A 15,445-nucleotide genomic window follows, 5' to 3' on the forward strand; every position below is an offset into this window, starting at 1 on the left:
CTTTGAAGAGTTTTAATCAGGAAAGGATGCTGTCTTTGTCAAATGCTTTTTCTGTATCAATTGGGAGGACCATGTTGTTCTTTTCCCTTCCCTTATTGATTTGCTCTATCACATTGATTTATTTGTGAATGTTGAGCCACCTGGTTCATGATGAATAATATTTTTAAAGTACTGTTGGATCCCATTAACTAGGATCTTGTTGAGAATCTTTGCATCCATATTCATCAGAGATATTGGTCTGAAATTCTCCTTTTCGGTGGGGTCTTTGCCTGGTTTGGGGATCAAGGTAATGCTGACTTCATAAAAAGAATCTGAAAGTTTTCCTTCTGTTTCTATTTTTTCAAACAGCTTCAGGAGAATAGGTATTATTTCTTCTTTGAATGTTTGGTAGAATTCCCCAGGGAATCTGTCAGGTCCTGGACTCTTGTTTTTGGGGAGGTTTTTGATCACTGCTTCAATCTTGTTGCCAGATATTGGTCTATTCAGGTTGTCAATTTCTTCCTGTTTCAATCTTGGAAGTTTAGCTAAGGACTTTTTGAAATAATTTTATGTTCTCTTCTTCTTTAAATATAAGGAAATGAACTTCTGATTGGCATAAGGAAAGATATGACAACTTAAAAATTATTTTATGAGAATCTATGAAAAGACTTATTTAAAGATGATTTAGGTCTTGTCTTTCCTTGAAGGGATGTAAAACAAAGGACTAACATGTCCTTTCTGTACTTTAAAGCCTATTTGTGTCCACTTTGTAATCTGTTTTTATGGCTGCAATCCAATTTTGTCTCTCTAGTTTAGGTTGTATTTAATAGTACTTTGGCTTTGAGTCAGGCAGGATAGAAGAAGCTTGCTGTGGAATGGATTAACTTGGCCAAATGCAGACCTATACTACGTAAGGGTTATAAGAAAGGGATGTCTCATTTTGATGCTTACTATGTTAGGGGTGCACACACACACACACACACACACACACAGAGAATAAATTCTAACTCACCGGTTGAGTACTTGAGACATGTAAACAACCATAATGAAATCTCCTAGGCTTACAGAATAGGGAGAACTACCCCTCTCCCATGTATTAGCAGAAGTAGCAGATGGCAGCTTTTTTGTCTAATAATCACCAGATGGCATATAGCTATGCCCTGTGGTGTAGGAAGGAGGAAACTGGGTTGATCATGTATTTTCTACACTTAAGCTCTTCTTACCTGATTGAAATTTGTCTGTGCTATTGGTCATGTCTATGTTAGAAGAACTTAAAGAATGTGACCAGAACTTTATTGTGGCTGTACAAAGAATTGATTTTAATTTCATACAGTTTTAGCATGTTTTACCAGTTAGTAACTTTCTAATCTAAGCCTACTCATAAATTACTGTTCACTTGTATTCCGAGCCATAGTATATTTTAGCACCATGCCCTGATCCATTCTAAAACCTTTTATCCAGCATCTTTGAAGAATAATAGTGTCTAGAAAACTGATATTTAATCCTCTGAGAAGCAGATTTTTTATTGTAAAACTTTAAAACAAACTTTTCATATATATTTGATTTTGAATAGTATTCCAAATATAATTTAACATTTCTGTTAGAGACATCACTTACAGTACAGGTACAGTTGATGTTGTAGAAACAAATGGGACTAAAGGCAGAATGTATCTTTTCCCTAGAGATAATTCTAGAACAAAAGTTCACTGCAATTTTAAAAAGAAGCTGTAAGTAACTATTCATTTAATTACCAGATTATAATGACTCACTGGGAATGAATCACCTAGTATTATCACCAAAACCAAATTGTAACAACATTAATCTGACAATGTTTCAGTGGATTCAAAAATCATTAGAATCTTGAATCATTATTAGATATTAAAATGTATCTTTTCTTGACTGTATTTGGCTGATAGGTTGAGTTTTCTTAGAGTAAATATGTAATACTTTTCATGTATAAATATAATATATGATATATGAGAGGCTGCTTTGTCACTAGCAATACTTTCTAAGCTGCTTCTATGTGAAAGCTGACCATTTATTTTGTCATTCCATTTCATGCTTAGTACTTCTGTCTCGCAGTCTGGCCACAGCCTTTCTCTTCAAAATGAAATCATTTGTCTTATAGGTATATCATTACGATTCTTACTCATTCATATATTTTAATGCATATAAATGTCACACAGTTTACATAGGCAACATGCCATTTAAGAAATAATGTAAACTTCAATAAATGATGTTGGGAAAACTGGATATTCACATATAAAAAAATGAAGTTGAACCTTAGCTTATACTATATTTAGAAATGAACTCAAAATGGGTCAAAGACCTAAACATAAGAACCCAAAACTATAAAATTCTGAGAAGAAATCATAAAGGAAAAGCTTCATGACATTGGATTTAGAAATGATTTCTTGGATATGATACTAAAAGCACAGCAAATAGAACTTAGGACTTCAGGGGAAGATGGCAGAGTAGGAGAACCCTAGGCTCACCTCATCCCACATATACAACTAGATAACATTCACGTCAGCATAAATACCTACGAAATGACCTAAAAACAAATGGGAGAATAAACTCCATAACTAAATGTAAAGAAGAGGTCACATCAAAGAGTTTGGAAGGGTGGGATATAGTTTGAAACTAAATGGACTTAGAGGACTGTCCTCAAGAAGGAGTGATGTGGTGGGAACAGAAAACTGGAACAGAAACAGACCCCACACCAGGGCCCACAAGGGGAAGATGGATCTCCATTAATATTTGCTGTGACAACCAGAGGGGCCAAACTTCATGAGCTCTTACAACTAGCAGGACTTAATACCTGGAATTTTTTTTAAAAAATCAGCAGACTCAGCTCTGAGAGAGGTGGTGGAGGAGAGAAAACTGAGTCCCTGTCCTTAAAAGACAACACAATAAATGGCCCATAGAGATAGAGCATAGAAGCAGCACTTTGAATGGCACCTGGGCTGTACTGGAGGGAAAGTTATTTCTAATCTCAGAACTGTCCCAAAGGGACAAAAGTTGCTAAGGAACTACTCCAGGAACAAAGAAACCAGCAGGTGCTATCTCCCTCCTCCTCTACACAGTGTAAACACATAATCACCAGCAAGACTTGCTACTTAAGTTTCTAAAACTGTTGTCCCACTCCCCTACACATTGTGCTTCTACTAATCCACCCCTCCCCACAACCCACCTCAGTCCCAGAGCTGCATGGCCAGTCCTTCAGAAGATAAGGGCATTCAAAACATACTGACAACACCATTCTACTATGCTAACACCCTGCTTCCAAGGATCTATCTCTCCAGATAGGCCACCTCAGTCCTGGAGCTGCAGGGCCTCCCCACAGAAGAGGGGTATAAAGCAGGCTAGTACCATCACCCTGCTGCCCTGCCCACACCCGCTGTGCTTCTGTGGATCCACCCTCTCTAATATACTCTTGGCAGCCCCTACAGTAGTCAGCACTGCTCCAAAATGACTTCTGTCTCCAGACAGGAAAGATAACCACACACACCACTCAGTCACAGGACTTATTGAGCTGGAGACAGACAACTGGTCTGACTGCAGGCACCACCCACTAATGAAAACTTCTCAGAGCATGACAAAGGGAAAGTACCTGGCAGTGTGTTGCTATTCCATCTCTAGCAAATGCCTAGTCTGACTCAACTTAAGCCCAAGGCATCCCCAGCCTGGCCCATTAACACCACAGGAACCAAACATTGCCTACAGCAGGCAAAAGGAACCATTATAGATGACTGCACTGAAGGAAAAAGCAGCAGACACAATAGCAGGGCACATGCATCACACATAGAAGACACCCCTAAAACACCACAGTATGGTGAATATAGGACACTGCATGACAGGGTGCTACAAAACCTCTTCTTCAAAAGGCTGTTACTTTATGCAGGAGTCATAGCTGTCCTTCCTAACACTGAGAAACTGACAGAAAAAAAAAAGAGGAGATGGGAAAATTGTCCCAAAAAAATTTTTTTAAAAAGAACAAAATTGCAGAGAAGACTAAGGAAATGGAGATAAGCTATAGGCCTAATAGAGAATTCAGAGTAATAATCATTAAGATATTCACTGGACTTGAGAGAAGAGTAGAGGGCATCACAATGACCCTTAACAATGAGATTTAAAAACAAAAAACAAAAACCTAGCAACAGCAATCAGACAACAAAAAGAAATAAAAGGTATTCAAATTCACAAAGAAGAAATCAAACTTTCTCTCTTCATTGGGGCGCCTGGGTGGCTCAGTGGGTCAAAGCCTCTGCCTTCCGCTCAGGTCATGATCCCAGGGTCCTAAGATCGAGCCCCACATCGGACTCTCTGCTCAACAAGGAGCCTACTTCCTCCTCTCTCTGCCTGTCTCTCTGCCTACTTGTGATCTCTCTCTGTCAAATAAGTAAATAAAATCTTTAAAAAACAAACAAACAAACTCTCTCTCTTCGCAGATGACATGATATTCATATGGAAAACCCAAAAGACTCCACCCCCAAACAACTAGAAATCATACAGCAATGCAGTAATTTGGCAGGATACAAAATCAATGTACAAAAATCAGTTGCTTTCTTATACACTAACAATGAAAATAGAGATAGAGAAATTAGATTATGGAGAGCACATATTGCATGGAGCACTGAATATGGTGCAACAACAATGAATTCTGGAACACTGAAAAGAAATTTAAAAAAAGAGAGAGAGAGAAATTAGAGAATCAATTCTATTTACTATAGCACCAAGAACCATAAGATACCTGGGAATAAACCTAACCAAAGAGGTAAAGGATCTGTACTCAAAGAACTACAGAACACTCATGAAAGAAATTAAAGAAGACAAAAAAGATGGAGGAGCATTCCATGCTCATGGATAGGAAGAATAAACATTGTTAAAATGTCTATACTGCCCAGAGCCATCTATACTTTCAATGCCATCCTGATCAAAATTCCACTGGCATTTTTCAAAGAGCTGGAACAAACAATCCTAAAATTTTATGGAAACAGAAGAGACCCCGAATTGCTAAGGAAATGTTGAAAAAGAAAAACAAAACTGGGGGCATCACGTTACCTGATTTCAAGCTTTACTACAAAGCTATGATCACCAAGACAGCATGGTACTAGCACAAAAACAAACACATAGACCAGTGGAACAGAGTAGAGAACCCAGATATGGACCCACAACTCTATGGTCAAATAATCCTCGACAACACAGGAAAAAATATACAGTGGAAAAAAGACATTCTCTTCAATAAATGGTGCTGGGAAAATCAGACAGCTATGTATAGAAGAATGAAACTTGACCATTCTCATACACCATACACAGAGATAAACTCAAAATGGATAAAAGACCTCAGTGTGAGGCAGGAATCTTTCAAAATCCTACAGGAGAACATAGGAAGTAACCTCTTCAACATTGGCCACAGAAACTTCTTTCAAGGTAAATCTCCAAAGACAAAGGAAACAAAACTGAAAATGAACTTTTGGGACTTCATCAAGATCAAAAGCTTCTGACAGCAAAGGAAATAGTCAACAAAACAAAGAGGCAATCCCCCATGAAATGGGAGAAGATATTTGCAAATCATACTACAGATAAAGGGCTGATATCCAAGATCTATAAAGAACACCTCAAACTCAACACTCAAAAAACAGATAATCACGTCAAAAAATGGACAGAAGACATGAACAGACACTTCTCCAAAGAAGACATACAAATGGCTAACAGACACATGAAAAAATGTTCATCATCATTAGCTATCAGGGAGATTCAAATCAAAACCACATGGAGATACGACCTTACACCAGTCAGAATGGCCAAAATCAACAAGACAGTAAACAACAAGTGTTGGAGAGGATGTGGAGAAAGAGAAATCGTCTTACACTGTTGGTGGGAATCTAAGTTGGTGCAGCCACTCTGGAAAACATATGGAGATTTCTTAAGAAATTAAAAATAGAGCTACCCTATGACCCTGCAATTGCACTACTGGGTATTTACCCCAAAGATACAGATGCAGTGAAAAGGAAGGCCATCCCTACCCCAATGTTCATAGCAGCAATGGCCAGTCAGGAAACTGGGAAGAAGCAAGATGCTCTTCAATGGATGAATGGTAAAGAAGATATGGTCCATGTATACAATGGAGTATTATGCCTCCATCAGAAAGGATGTATACCCTTTTGTATCAACATGGATGGGACTGGAAGAGATTATGCTGAGTGAAATAAGTGAAGCAAAGAGAGTCAATTATCACATGGTATCACTTACTTGTGGAGCAAAGGAATAACACGGAGGACACTGAGAGAAGGAGAGGAGAAGGGAGTTGGGGGAAATCAGAGGGGGAGACAAACCATGAGAGACTGTGGATTCTGAGAAACAAACTGAGGGTTTTGGAGGGGAAGTGGGTGGAGGGTTGGGTGAGCCTGGTGGTGAGTATTAAGGAGGGCACATATTGCATGGAGCACTGGGTGTGGTACATAAACAATGAATTTTGGAACACTGAAAAAAAATTAAACTAAATTTTAAAAAAAGAACCCAATCAGATTTGAAGAACACAATAAATGAAATTTTATAATATACCAGATGGAATAAATAGTAGCCTAGACAAAACAGAAAAATTAATCAGCAAACTGGAGGCAGAGTAACAGAAAGTAACTAAGCTCAGCAGATAAAAGGAATAAATAATGCAATATGAGAATAGAATTAGGAAACTCTGTGACACCAGCAAGTATAAAATATTCACATTACAGGGATCACAGAAGGAAAAAAGAAAGAAAAGGGGGCAGAAAATGTATTTGAAGGAATGATAACTGAAAACTTCCCAAAACTAGGAGTGTAAACAGAAATCCAGATCCAGAAAGCATAGAGATACCACAACAAAATCCATTCTATGGGTTCTACTCCAAGACACATAGAAATTAAGATGGCAAAAAGTAGTGATAAAGAGGGAATTTTAAAAACAGCAAGAGAAAAGAAAGCAATTACATACAAGAGAAACCGCATAAAGCTATGAGCTGATTATTCAGAAAAAATCTTTGTGGGTCAGAAGGGAGTAGCATAATATATTCAAAGTGCTGAAATTAAAAAAAAAAAAAGATAAAAGAAAAAAAAAAGCCTGAAGCCAAGAATACTTTATCCAGTAAGACTACCATTCAGAACAGAAAGATAGATAAAGATTTTCCTCAAGCAAAAAATTAAAGGAATTCATCACTACTAAACCAAAGACCATAAGGAAAGTAGAAAGCACAAAAACAGTAAAAATAAGTATATCAAAAAAATCAGGCAAGTGACTCACACAACAAAAGGATGACACAATATACCTAAAATGTGGGAAGGAGAGGAATAAAGAATGGGCTGAAACTTAAGAAACCAGCAACTCAACATAGACTACTATATCCAGAAGATGTTATATGCAAACCAAATGGTAACCACAAACCAAAAACCAGTAATAGACATGCAAAAAATAAAAAGAAAGGAATCCAAGTATATCACTTTAAAAAAGTAAGTCATCATGAGAGAAGAAGAAAGGAGTAAAGAAAAACTAAAATAACAACCATAAAACAAGTAACAAAATGGCAATAATTATATACATATCAATAATTACTTTGAATATAAATGGACTAACTATTCCAATCAAAAGACATAGGGTGGGGGGAGGAGTCAAGATTGCGGAGAAGTAGCAGGCTGAGACTACATCAGATAGCAGGAGATCAGCTAGATAGCTTATCTAAAGATTGCAAACACCTACAAATCCAACAGGAGATCAAAGAGAAGAAGAACAGCAATTTTAGAAACAGAAAATCAACCACTTTCTGAAAGGTAGGACTGGCGGAGAAGTGAATCCAAAGCGACGGGAAGATAGACCACGGCGGGAGGGGCTGGCTCCTGGCAAGCAGCGGAGCAATGGAGCACAAAATCAGGACTTTTAAAAGTCTGTTCCAAAAAAAAAAAAAAAAAAAAAAAAAAAAAAAAAAAAAAAGTCTGTTCCGCTGAGGGACATCACTCCAGAGGCTAAACAGGGGGGAATCACACGTGGGGTCAGCATGGCCTCAGGTCCCGCAGGGTCACAGAAGGATCGGGGCTGAGTGTTGCAGAGCTTGCAGGTATTAGAAGAGGGAAGCCAGCTACAGAGACAGAGCCGAGGAGTGAGCCCTCAGCTCGGGGTTACCTTCAACTGGTTGCAGGCTGGGTGAGCTCCGAGCATGCAATGCCCTCAGAGAACAGCGCCCAATCATTCCAACAGGAGTGATTGGGCGCTGTTCTCTGAGGGCACACTCAGGAGTGGGGCCCCGAGCCCTCGACTCCTCCGGGCCGGAGACTGGAGGCTGCCATTTTCATTCCTGTCCTCAGGAACACTACAGAAAGCATTCAGGGAACAAAAGCTCCCGAAAGCAAACCTGAGCGGATTACTCAGCCTGGCCCTTGGTAAGGGCTGTGCAATTCCGCCTGGAGCAAAGACACTTGAGAATCACTATAATAGGCCCCTCCCCCAGAAGATCAACGAGAAATCTAGCCAGGACCAAGTTCACCTATCAAGGAGTGCAGATTCAATATCAAGGAGAGCAGTGGAATTCCAGAGGATGAGAAAGCAAAACACGGAACTCATGGCTTTCTCTCCATGATTCTTTAGTCTTGCAGTTAATATTTTTTTCAATTTCTTTTTCTTCTTCTGCTAAATTTTTTTTAACTTTTACCCTTTTCTATTTTAATGTTTTTTAACTAGTTTATCTAATATATATATATATATATATATATATATATATATTCTCTTTTTTATATTTTTTCTTTATTTGTTTTCTTTTTTTAATTGTTTTTTTTTTTTCTGAACATCTTTTTAATCCCCTTTCTCACACACCCCCCCACGATTTGGGGTCTCTTCTGATTCGGTTAAAGCATATTTTCCTGGGGTCTTTGCCACCCTTTTAGTATTTTACTTGCTCCTTCATATATGCTTATCTGGACAAAATGACAAGGTGGAAAAATTCACCACAAAAAAAAGAACAAGAGGCAGTACCAAAGGCTAAGGACCTAATTAATACAGACATTGGTAAGATGTCATATCTAGAATTCAGAATGACGATTCTCAAGGGTCTAGCTGGGCTCGAAAAAGGCATGGAAGTTATTAGAGAAACCCTCTCGGGAGATATAAAAGCCCTCTCTGGAGATATAAAAGAACTAAAATCTAACTAAGTTGAAATCAAAAAAGCTATTAATGAGGTGCAATCAAAAATGGAGGCTCTCACTGCTAGGATAAATGAGGCGGAAGAAAGAATTAGTGATATAGAAGACCAAATGACAGAGAATAAAGAAGCTGAGTAAAAGAGGGACAAACAGCTAATGGACCACGGGGGGAGAATTCGAGAGATAAGTGACACCATAAGATGAAACAACATTAAAATAATTGGGATTCCAGAAGAAGAAGAAAGAAAGAGGGGACCAGAAGGTATGTTGGAGAGAATTATTGGAGAGAATTTCCCTAATATGGCAAAGGGAACAAGCATCAAAATCCAGGAGGTTCAAAGAACCCCCCTCAAAATCAATAAGAATAGGTCCACACACCGTCACCTAATAGTAAAATTTACAAGTCTTAGTGACAAAGAGAAAATCCTGAAAGCAGCCCGGGAAAAGAAATCGGTAACACACAATGGTAAAAATATTAGATTGGCAGCAGACTTATCCACAGAGACCTGGCAGGCCAGAAAGAGCTGGCATGATATATTCAGAGCATTAAACGAGAAAAACATGCAGCCAAGAATACTATATCCAGCTAGGCTATCATTGAAAATAGAAGGAGACATAAAAATCTTCCAGGACAAACAAAAACTGAAAGAATTTGCAAACACCAAACCAGCTCTACAGGAAATATTAAAAGGGGTCCTCTAGGCAAAGAGAGAGCCTAAAAGTAGTAGATCAGAAAGGAACAGAGACAATATACAGTAACAGTCACCTTACGAGCAATACAATGGCACTAAATTCATATCTCTCAATAGTTACCCTGAATGTTAATGCGCTAAATGCCCCAATCAAAAGACACAGGGTATCAGAATGGATAAAAAAAAAAAAAAACATCTATATGTTATATACAAGAAACTCATTTTAGACCTGAAGACACCTCCAGATTTAAAGTGAGGGGGTGGAAAACAATGTACCATGATAATGGACATCAGGAGAAAGCTGGGGTGGCAATCCTTATATCAGATCAAATCGATTTTAAGCCAAAGACTATAATAAGAGATGAGGAAGGACACTATATCATACGCAAAGGGTTGTCTAACAAGAAGATCTAACAATTTTAAATATCTATGCCCCTAACGTGGGAGCAGCCAACTATATAAGCCTTAATAGCAAAATAAAAGAAATACATCAACAATAATACAATAATAGTAGGGGACTTTAACACTTCCCTCACTGAAATGGACAGATCATCCAAGCAAAAGATCAACAAGGAAATAAAGGCCTTGACTGACACACTGGACCAGACGGACATCACAGAAATATTCAGAACATTTCATCCCAAAGCAACAGAATACACATTCTTCTCTACTGCACATGGAACATTCTCCAGAATAGATCACATCCTGGATCCTAAATCAGGTCTTAACCGGTATCAAAAGATTGGGATCATTCCCTACATATTTTCAGACCACAATGCTCTAAAGCTAGAACTCCACAAGAGGAAATTTGGAAAGAACACAAATACATGGAGACTAAATAGCATCCTTCTAAAGAATGAATGGGACAACCAGGAAAATAAAGAAGAATTGAAAAAATACATGGAAACAAATGATAATGAAAACACAATAGTTCAAAATCTGTGGGACACAACAAAGGCAGTCCTGAGAGGAAAATATATTGCAGTCCAAGCCTTTCTCAAGAAACAAGAAAGGTCTCAGGTACACAACCTAACCCTACACCTAAAGGAGCTGGAGAAAGAACAAGAACGAAACCCTAAACCCAGCAGGAGAAGAGAAATCATAAAGATCAGAGCAGAAATCAATGAAATAGAAACAAAAAAAAAAAAAACAAAAAAAACCAATAGAACAAATCAACGAAACTAGGAGCTGGTTCTTTGAAAGAATTAATAAGATTGTTAAACCCCTGGCCAGACTTATCAAAAAGAAAAGAGAAAGGACCCAAATAAATAAAATCATGAATGAAAGAGGAGAGATCAAAACTAACACCAAAGAAATATAGACAATTTTAAGAACATACAATGAGACAATTTTAAGAACATAGTACGCCAACAAATTCAACAATCTGGAAGAAATGGATACATTTCTAGACATATAAACTACCACAACTGAACCAGGAAGAAAGAGAAAACCTGAACAGACCCATAACCAGTAAGGAGATTGAAATAGTCATCAAAAATCTCCAAACAAACAAAAGCCCAGGGCCAGAGAGCTTCCCAGGGGAATTCTACCAAACATTTAAAGAAGAACTAATTCCTATTCTTCTGAAACTGTTCCAAAAAATAGAAATGGAAATAAAACTTCCAAACTCATTTTATGAGGCCAGCATCACCTTGATCCCAAAAGCAGACAATGATCCCATCAAAAAACAGAATTACAGACCAATATTCTTGATGAACACAGATGCGAAAATTCTCACCAAAATACTAGCCAATAGGATTCAACAGTACATTAAAAGGATTATTCACCACAACCAAGTGGGATTTATTCCAGGGCTGCAAGGTTGGTTCAAAATCCACAAATCAATCAATGTGATACAACACATTAATAAAAGAAAGAACAAGAACCATATGATACTCTCAATAGATGCTGAAAAAGCATTTGACAAAGTACAGCATCCCTTCCTGATCAAAACTCTTCAAAGTGTAGGGATAGAGGGCACATACCTCAATATTATCAAAGCCATCTATGAAAAACCACCGCAGATATCATCCTCAATGGAGAAAAACTGAAAGCTTTTCCATTAAAGTCAGGAACATGGCAGGGATGTCCATTATCACCACTGCTATTCAACATAATACTCAAAATCCTAGCCTCAGCAATCAGACAATAAAAGGAAATTAAAGGCATCCAAATCGGCAAAGAAGAAGTCAAACTATCACTCTTCACAGATGATATGATACTATATGTGGAAAACCCAAAAGACTCCACTCCAAAACTGCTAGAACTTGTACAGGAATTCAGTAAAGTGTCAGGATATAAAACCAATGAACAGAAATCAGTTGCATTTCTCTACACCAACAACAAGACAGAAGAAAGAGAAATTAAGGAGTCAGTCCCATTTGCAATTGCACCCAAAACTATAAGATACCTAGGAAAAAACCTAACCAAAGAGGCAAAGAATCTATACTCAGAAAACTATAAAGTACTCATGAAAGACATTGAGGAAGACACAAAGAAATGGAAAAATGTTCCATGCTCCTGTATTGGAAGAACAAATATTGTGAAAATGTCTATCCTACCAAAAGCAATCTACACATTAATGCAATTCCTATCAAAATACCAGCCATTTCTTTCAAAGAAATAGAACAAATAATCCTAAAATTTATATGGAACCAGAAAAGACCTCGAATAGCCAAAGGAATATTGAAAAAGAAAGCCAAAGTTGGTGGCATCACAGTTCCGGACTTCAAGCTCTATTACAAAGCTGTCATCATCAAGACAGCATGGTACTGGCACAAAGACAGACACATAGATCAATGGAACAGAATAGAGAGCCCAGAAATAGACCCTCAACTCTATAGTCAACGAATCTTCAACAAAGCAGGAAAGTATGTCCAATGGAAAAAAGACAGTCTCTTCAATAAATGGTGTTGGGAAAATTGGACAGCCACATTGCAGAAAAGTGAAATTGGACCATTTCCTTATACCACACATGAAAATAGACTCAAAATGGATGTAGGACCTCAATGTGAGAAAGGAATCCATCAAAATCCTTGAGGAGGACACAGGCAGCAAACTCTTCGACCTCAGCCGCAGCAACATCTTCCTAGGAACATCGCCAAAGGCAAGGGAAGCAAGGGCAAAAATGAACTATTGGGATTTCATCAAGATCAAAAGCTTTTGCACAGCAAAGGAAACAAAGGAAATAGTTAACAAAACCAAAAGACAACTGACAGAATGGGAGAAGATATTTGCAAATGACATATCAGATAAAGGGCTACTGTCCAATATCTACAAAGAACTTAGCAAATGCAACACCCAAAGAACAAATAATCCAATCAAGAAATGGGTAGAAGACATGAACAGACATTTCTGCAAAGAAGACATCCAGATGACCAACAGACACATGAAAAAGTGCTCCATATCACTCGGCATCAGGGAAATACAAATCAAAACCACCATGAGATATCACCTCACACCAGTCAGAATGGCTAAAATTAACAAGTCAGGAAATGACAGATGCTGGCGAGGATGCGGAGAAAGGGGAACCCTCCTACACTGTTGGTGGGAATGCAAGCTGGTGCAACCACTCTGGAAAACAGCATGGAGGTTCCTCAAAAAGTTGAAAATAGAGCTACGTTATGACCCAGCAATTGCACTACTGGGTATTTACCCTAAAGATATAAATGTAGGGACCCGAAGGGGCCCATGCACCCAAATGTTTATAGCAGCAATGTCCACAATTGCCAAACTATGGAAAGAACCTAGATGTCCATCAGCAGATGAATGGATAAAGAAGATGTGGTATATATATATATACAATGAAATACTATGCAGTCATCAAAAGAAATGAAATCTTGCCATTTGCAATGACGTGGATGGAACTAGAAGGTATAATGCTGAACCAAATAAGTCAACCACAGAAAGACAATTATCATATGCTCTCACTGATATGAGGAATTTGAGAGGCAAAGAGGGGGGCTTGGAGGGTAGGGAAGGAAAAAAATGAAACAAGACGGGATTGGGAGGGAGACAAACCATAAGTGACTCTTAATTTCACAAAACAAACTGAGGGTTGCTGGGGAGAGGTAGGGTATGAAGAGGGTGGTTGGGTTATGGACATTGGGGAGGGTATGTGCTATGGTGAGTGTTGTGAAGTGTGTAAACCTGGTGATTCACACACTGTACCCCTGGGGATAAAAATACATTAATGTTTATTAAAATAATCAATTAATTAATTAATTAATTTTTTTTTTTAATAAAAAGACATAGGTTGAAGGAATGGGTAAAAAAAAGCAAGACCTGGGATGCCTGGGTGGCTCAGCCACTTAAGTAGCTGTCTTCAGCTCAGTTCTTGATCCCAGGTCCTTAGAGCAAGCACCACACTGGGTTCCTTGCTCAGCAGGAAGCCTGCTTCTCCCTCTCCCTCTGCTTGCTGCTTCCTCTGTTTGTGTTCTCTCTGTGTATCAAATAAATAAAATATTTTTTAAAAATATTTTAAAAAGCAAAACCCATCTATATGTTACCTACAAGAGGCATATTTCAGAACTCAACCCACATACAGATTGAGAGTGAAGATATAGGGAAGCATTTGCCATGCAAATGGAAGTGAAATGAAAACCTGGATAGCAATACTTGAACAGACAAAATAGACTTTAAAACAAAGACTGTAACAGGAAACAAAGAAGGTCACTATATAATCATTAAATAAATCCAACAAGAAGATATATATGCACCCAATATGAAAGAACCCAAATATTGAAGACAACACCAAACATAAAGGAACTAATCAATAATAATACAATAATAGTAGGGCACTTTAACTTGCCACTTAAATCAATGGATAGATCAACCAAAAAGAAAATTAACAAGGAAACTGTTGCTTTGAATGATATATTGGACCACCTGGTTTTAACAGATATATTCAGAACATTCCATCCTAAAAAGCAGAATACACATTCTTGAAAAGTGCACATGAACATTCTCCAGAATAGATCCCATGTTAGGCCACAAAGCAATTTTCAACAAATTCAAAAATATCAAAGACATTCTATGCATCTTTTTGATTACAACATTAAGAAACTAGAAATCAACTACAGAAAAATATCTGGAAAGAGTGCAAATACATGGAGATTAGATAACTTGCCACTAAACAATGCATGGATCAACCAAGAAATCAAAGAGGAAATCAAAAACTATATGGAGACAGATGAAAACACGGTGGTCCAAAATTTGGGGGATGCAGCAAAAGCTGTTTTAAGAGGGAAGTTCACATCAATACAGACTTTCTCAAGAAGCAAGAAAAATCCCAAATAAACAACATAACCTTACACCTATAAAGGCTAGAAAAAGAACAAAACAACAAAAAAAGGTAGAAGGAGGAAACAGTAAATATTAGATCCAAAATAAAATAGAAACTAAAAAAGAATAAGAACAACAATAACAACAACAGACTGATGAAACCAAGAGCCGGTTCTTTGAAAAGATCAACAAAACTGATAAACTGTTAGCCAGACTCCCCCCCCCAAAAAAAAAAAAAGAGAGCGAGAGAGAGAGAGAGAGAGACAGAGGGAGTGAGAGAGACAGAGAGAGAAAGGGAGAGAGAGAGAAACAGAGAGAAATCA

At 37.9% G+C, this 15,445-nt stretch overlaps 1 long non-coding RNA gene across 3 annotated transcripts in view; it reads right to left on the bottom strand.

Annotated features, from left to right (window-relative positions):
* LOC125105309 (uncharacterized) overlaps nucleotides 1-12,896 on the bottom strand; it is a 43,451-nt gene extending 30,555 nt beyond the window's left edge. Inside the window, exon 1 of one of the 3 annotated variants that reach the window (XR_007128869.1) lies at nucleotides 12,844-12,896. This is a non-coding gene — a long non-coding RNA (uncharacterized LOC125105309). Of the gene's footprint in view, nucleotides 1-5,324; nucleotides 5,357-8,134; nucleotides 8,169-12,843 lie in introns of those variants that run through there. The other 2 variants (XR_007128867.1, XR_007128868.1) reach the window with 2 other exon arrangements.
* Between the last annotated feature and the right edge of the window lie 2,549 nt (nucleotides 12,897-15,445).

Source organism: Lutra lutra, chromosome 7 (assembly GCF_902655055.1).
Source record: "Lutra lutra chromosome 7, mLutLut1.2, whole genome shotgun sequence".
Lineage (NCBI taxonomy): Eukaryota > Metazoa > Chordata > Mammalia > Carnivora > Mustelidae > Lutra > Lutra lutra.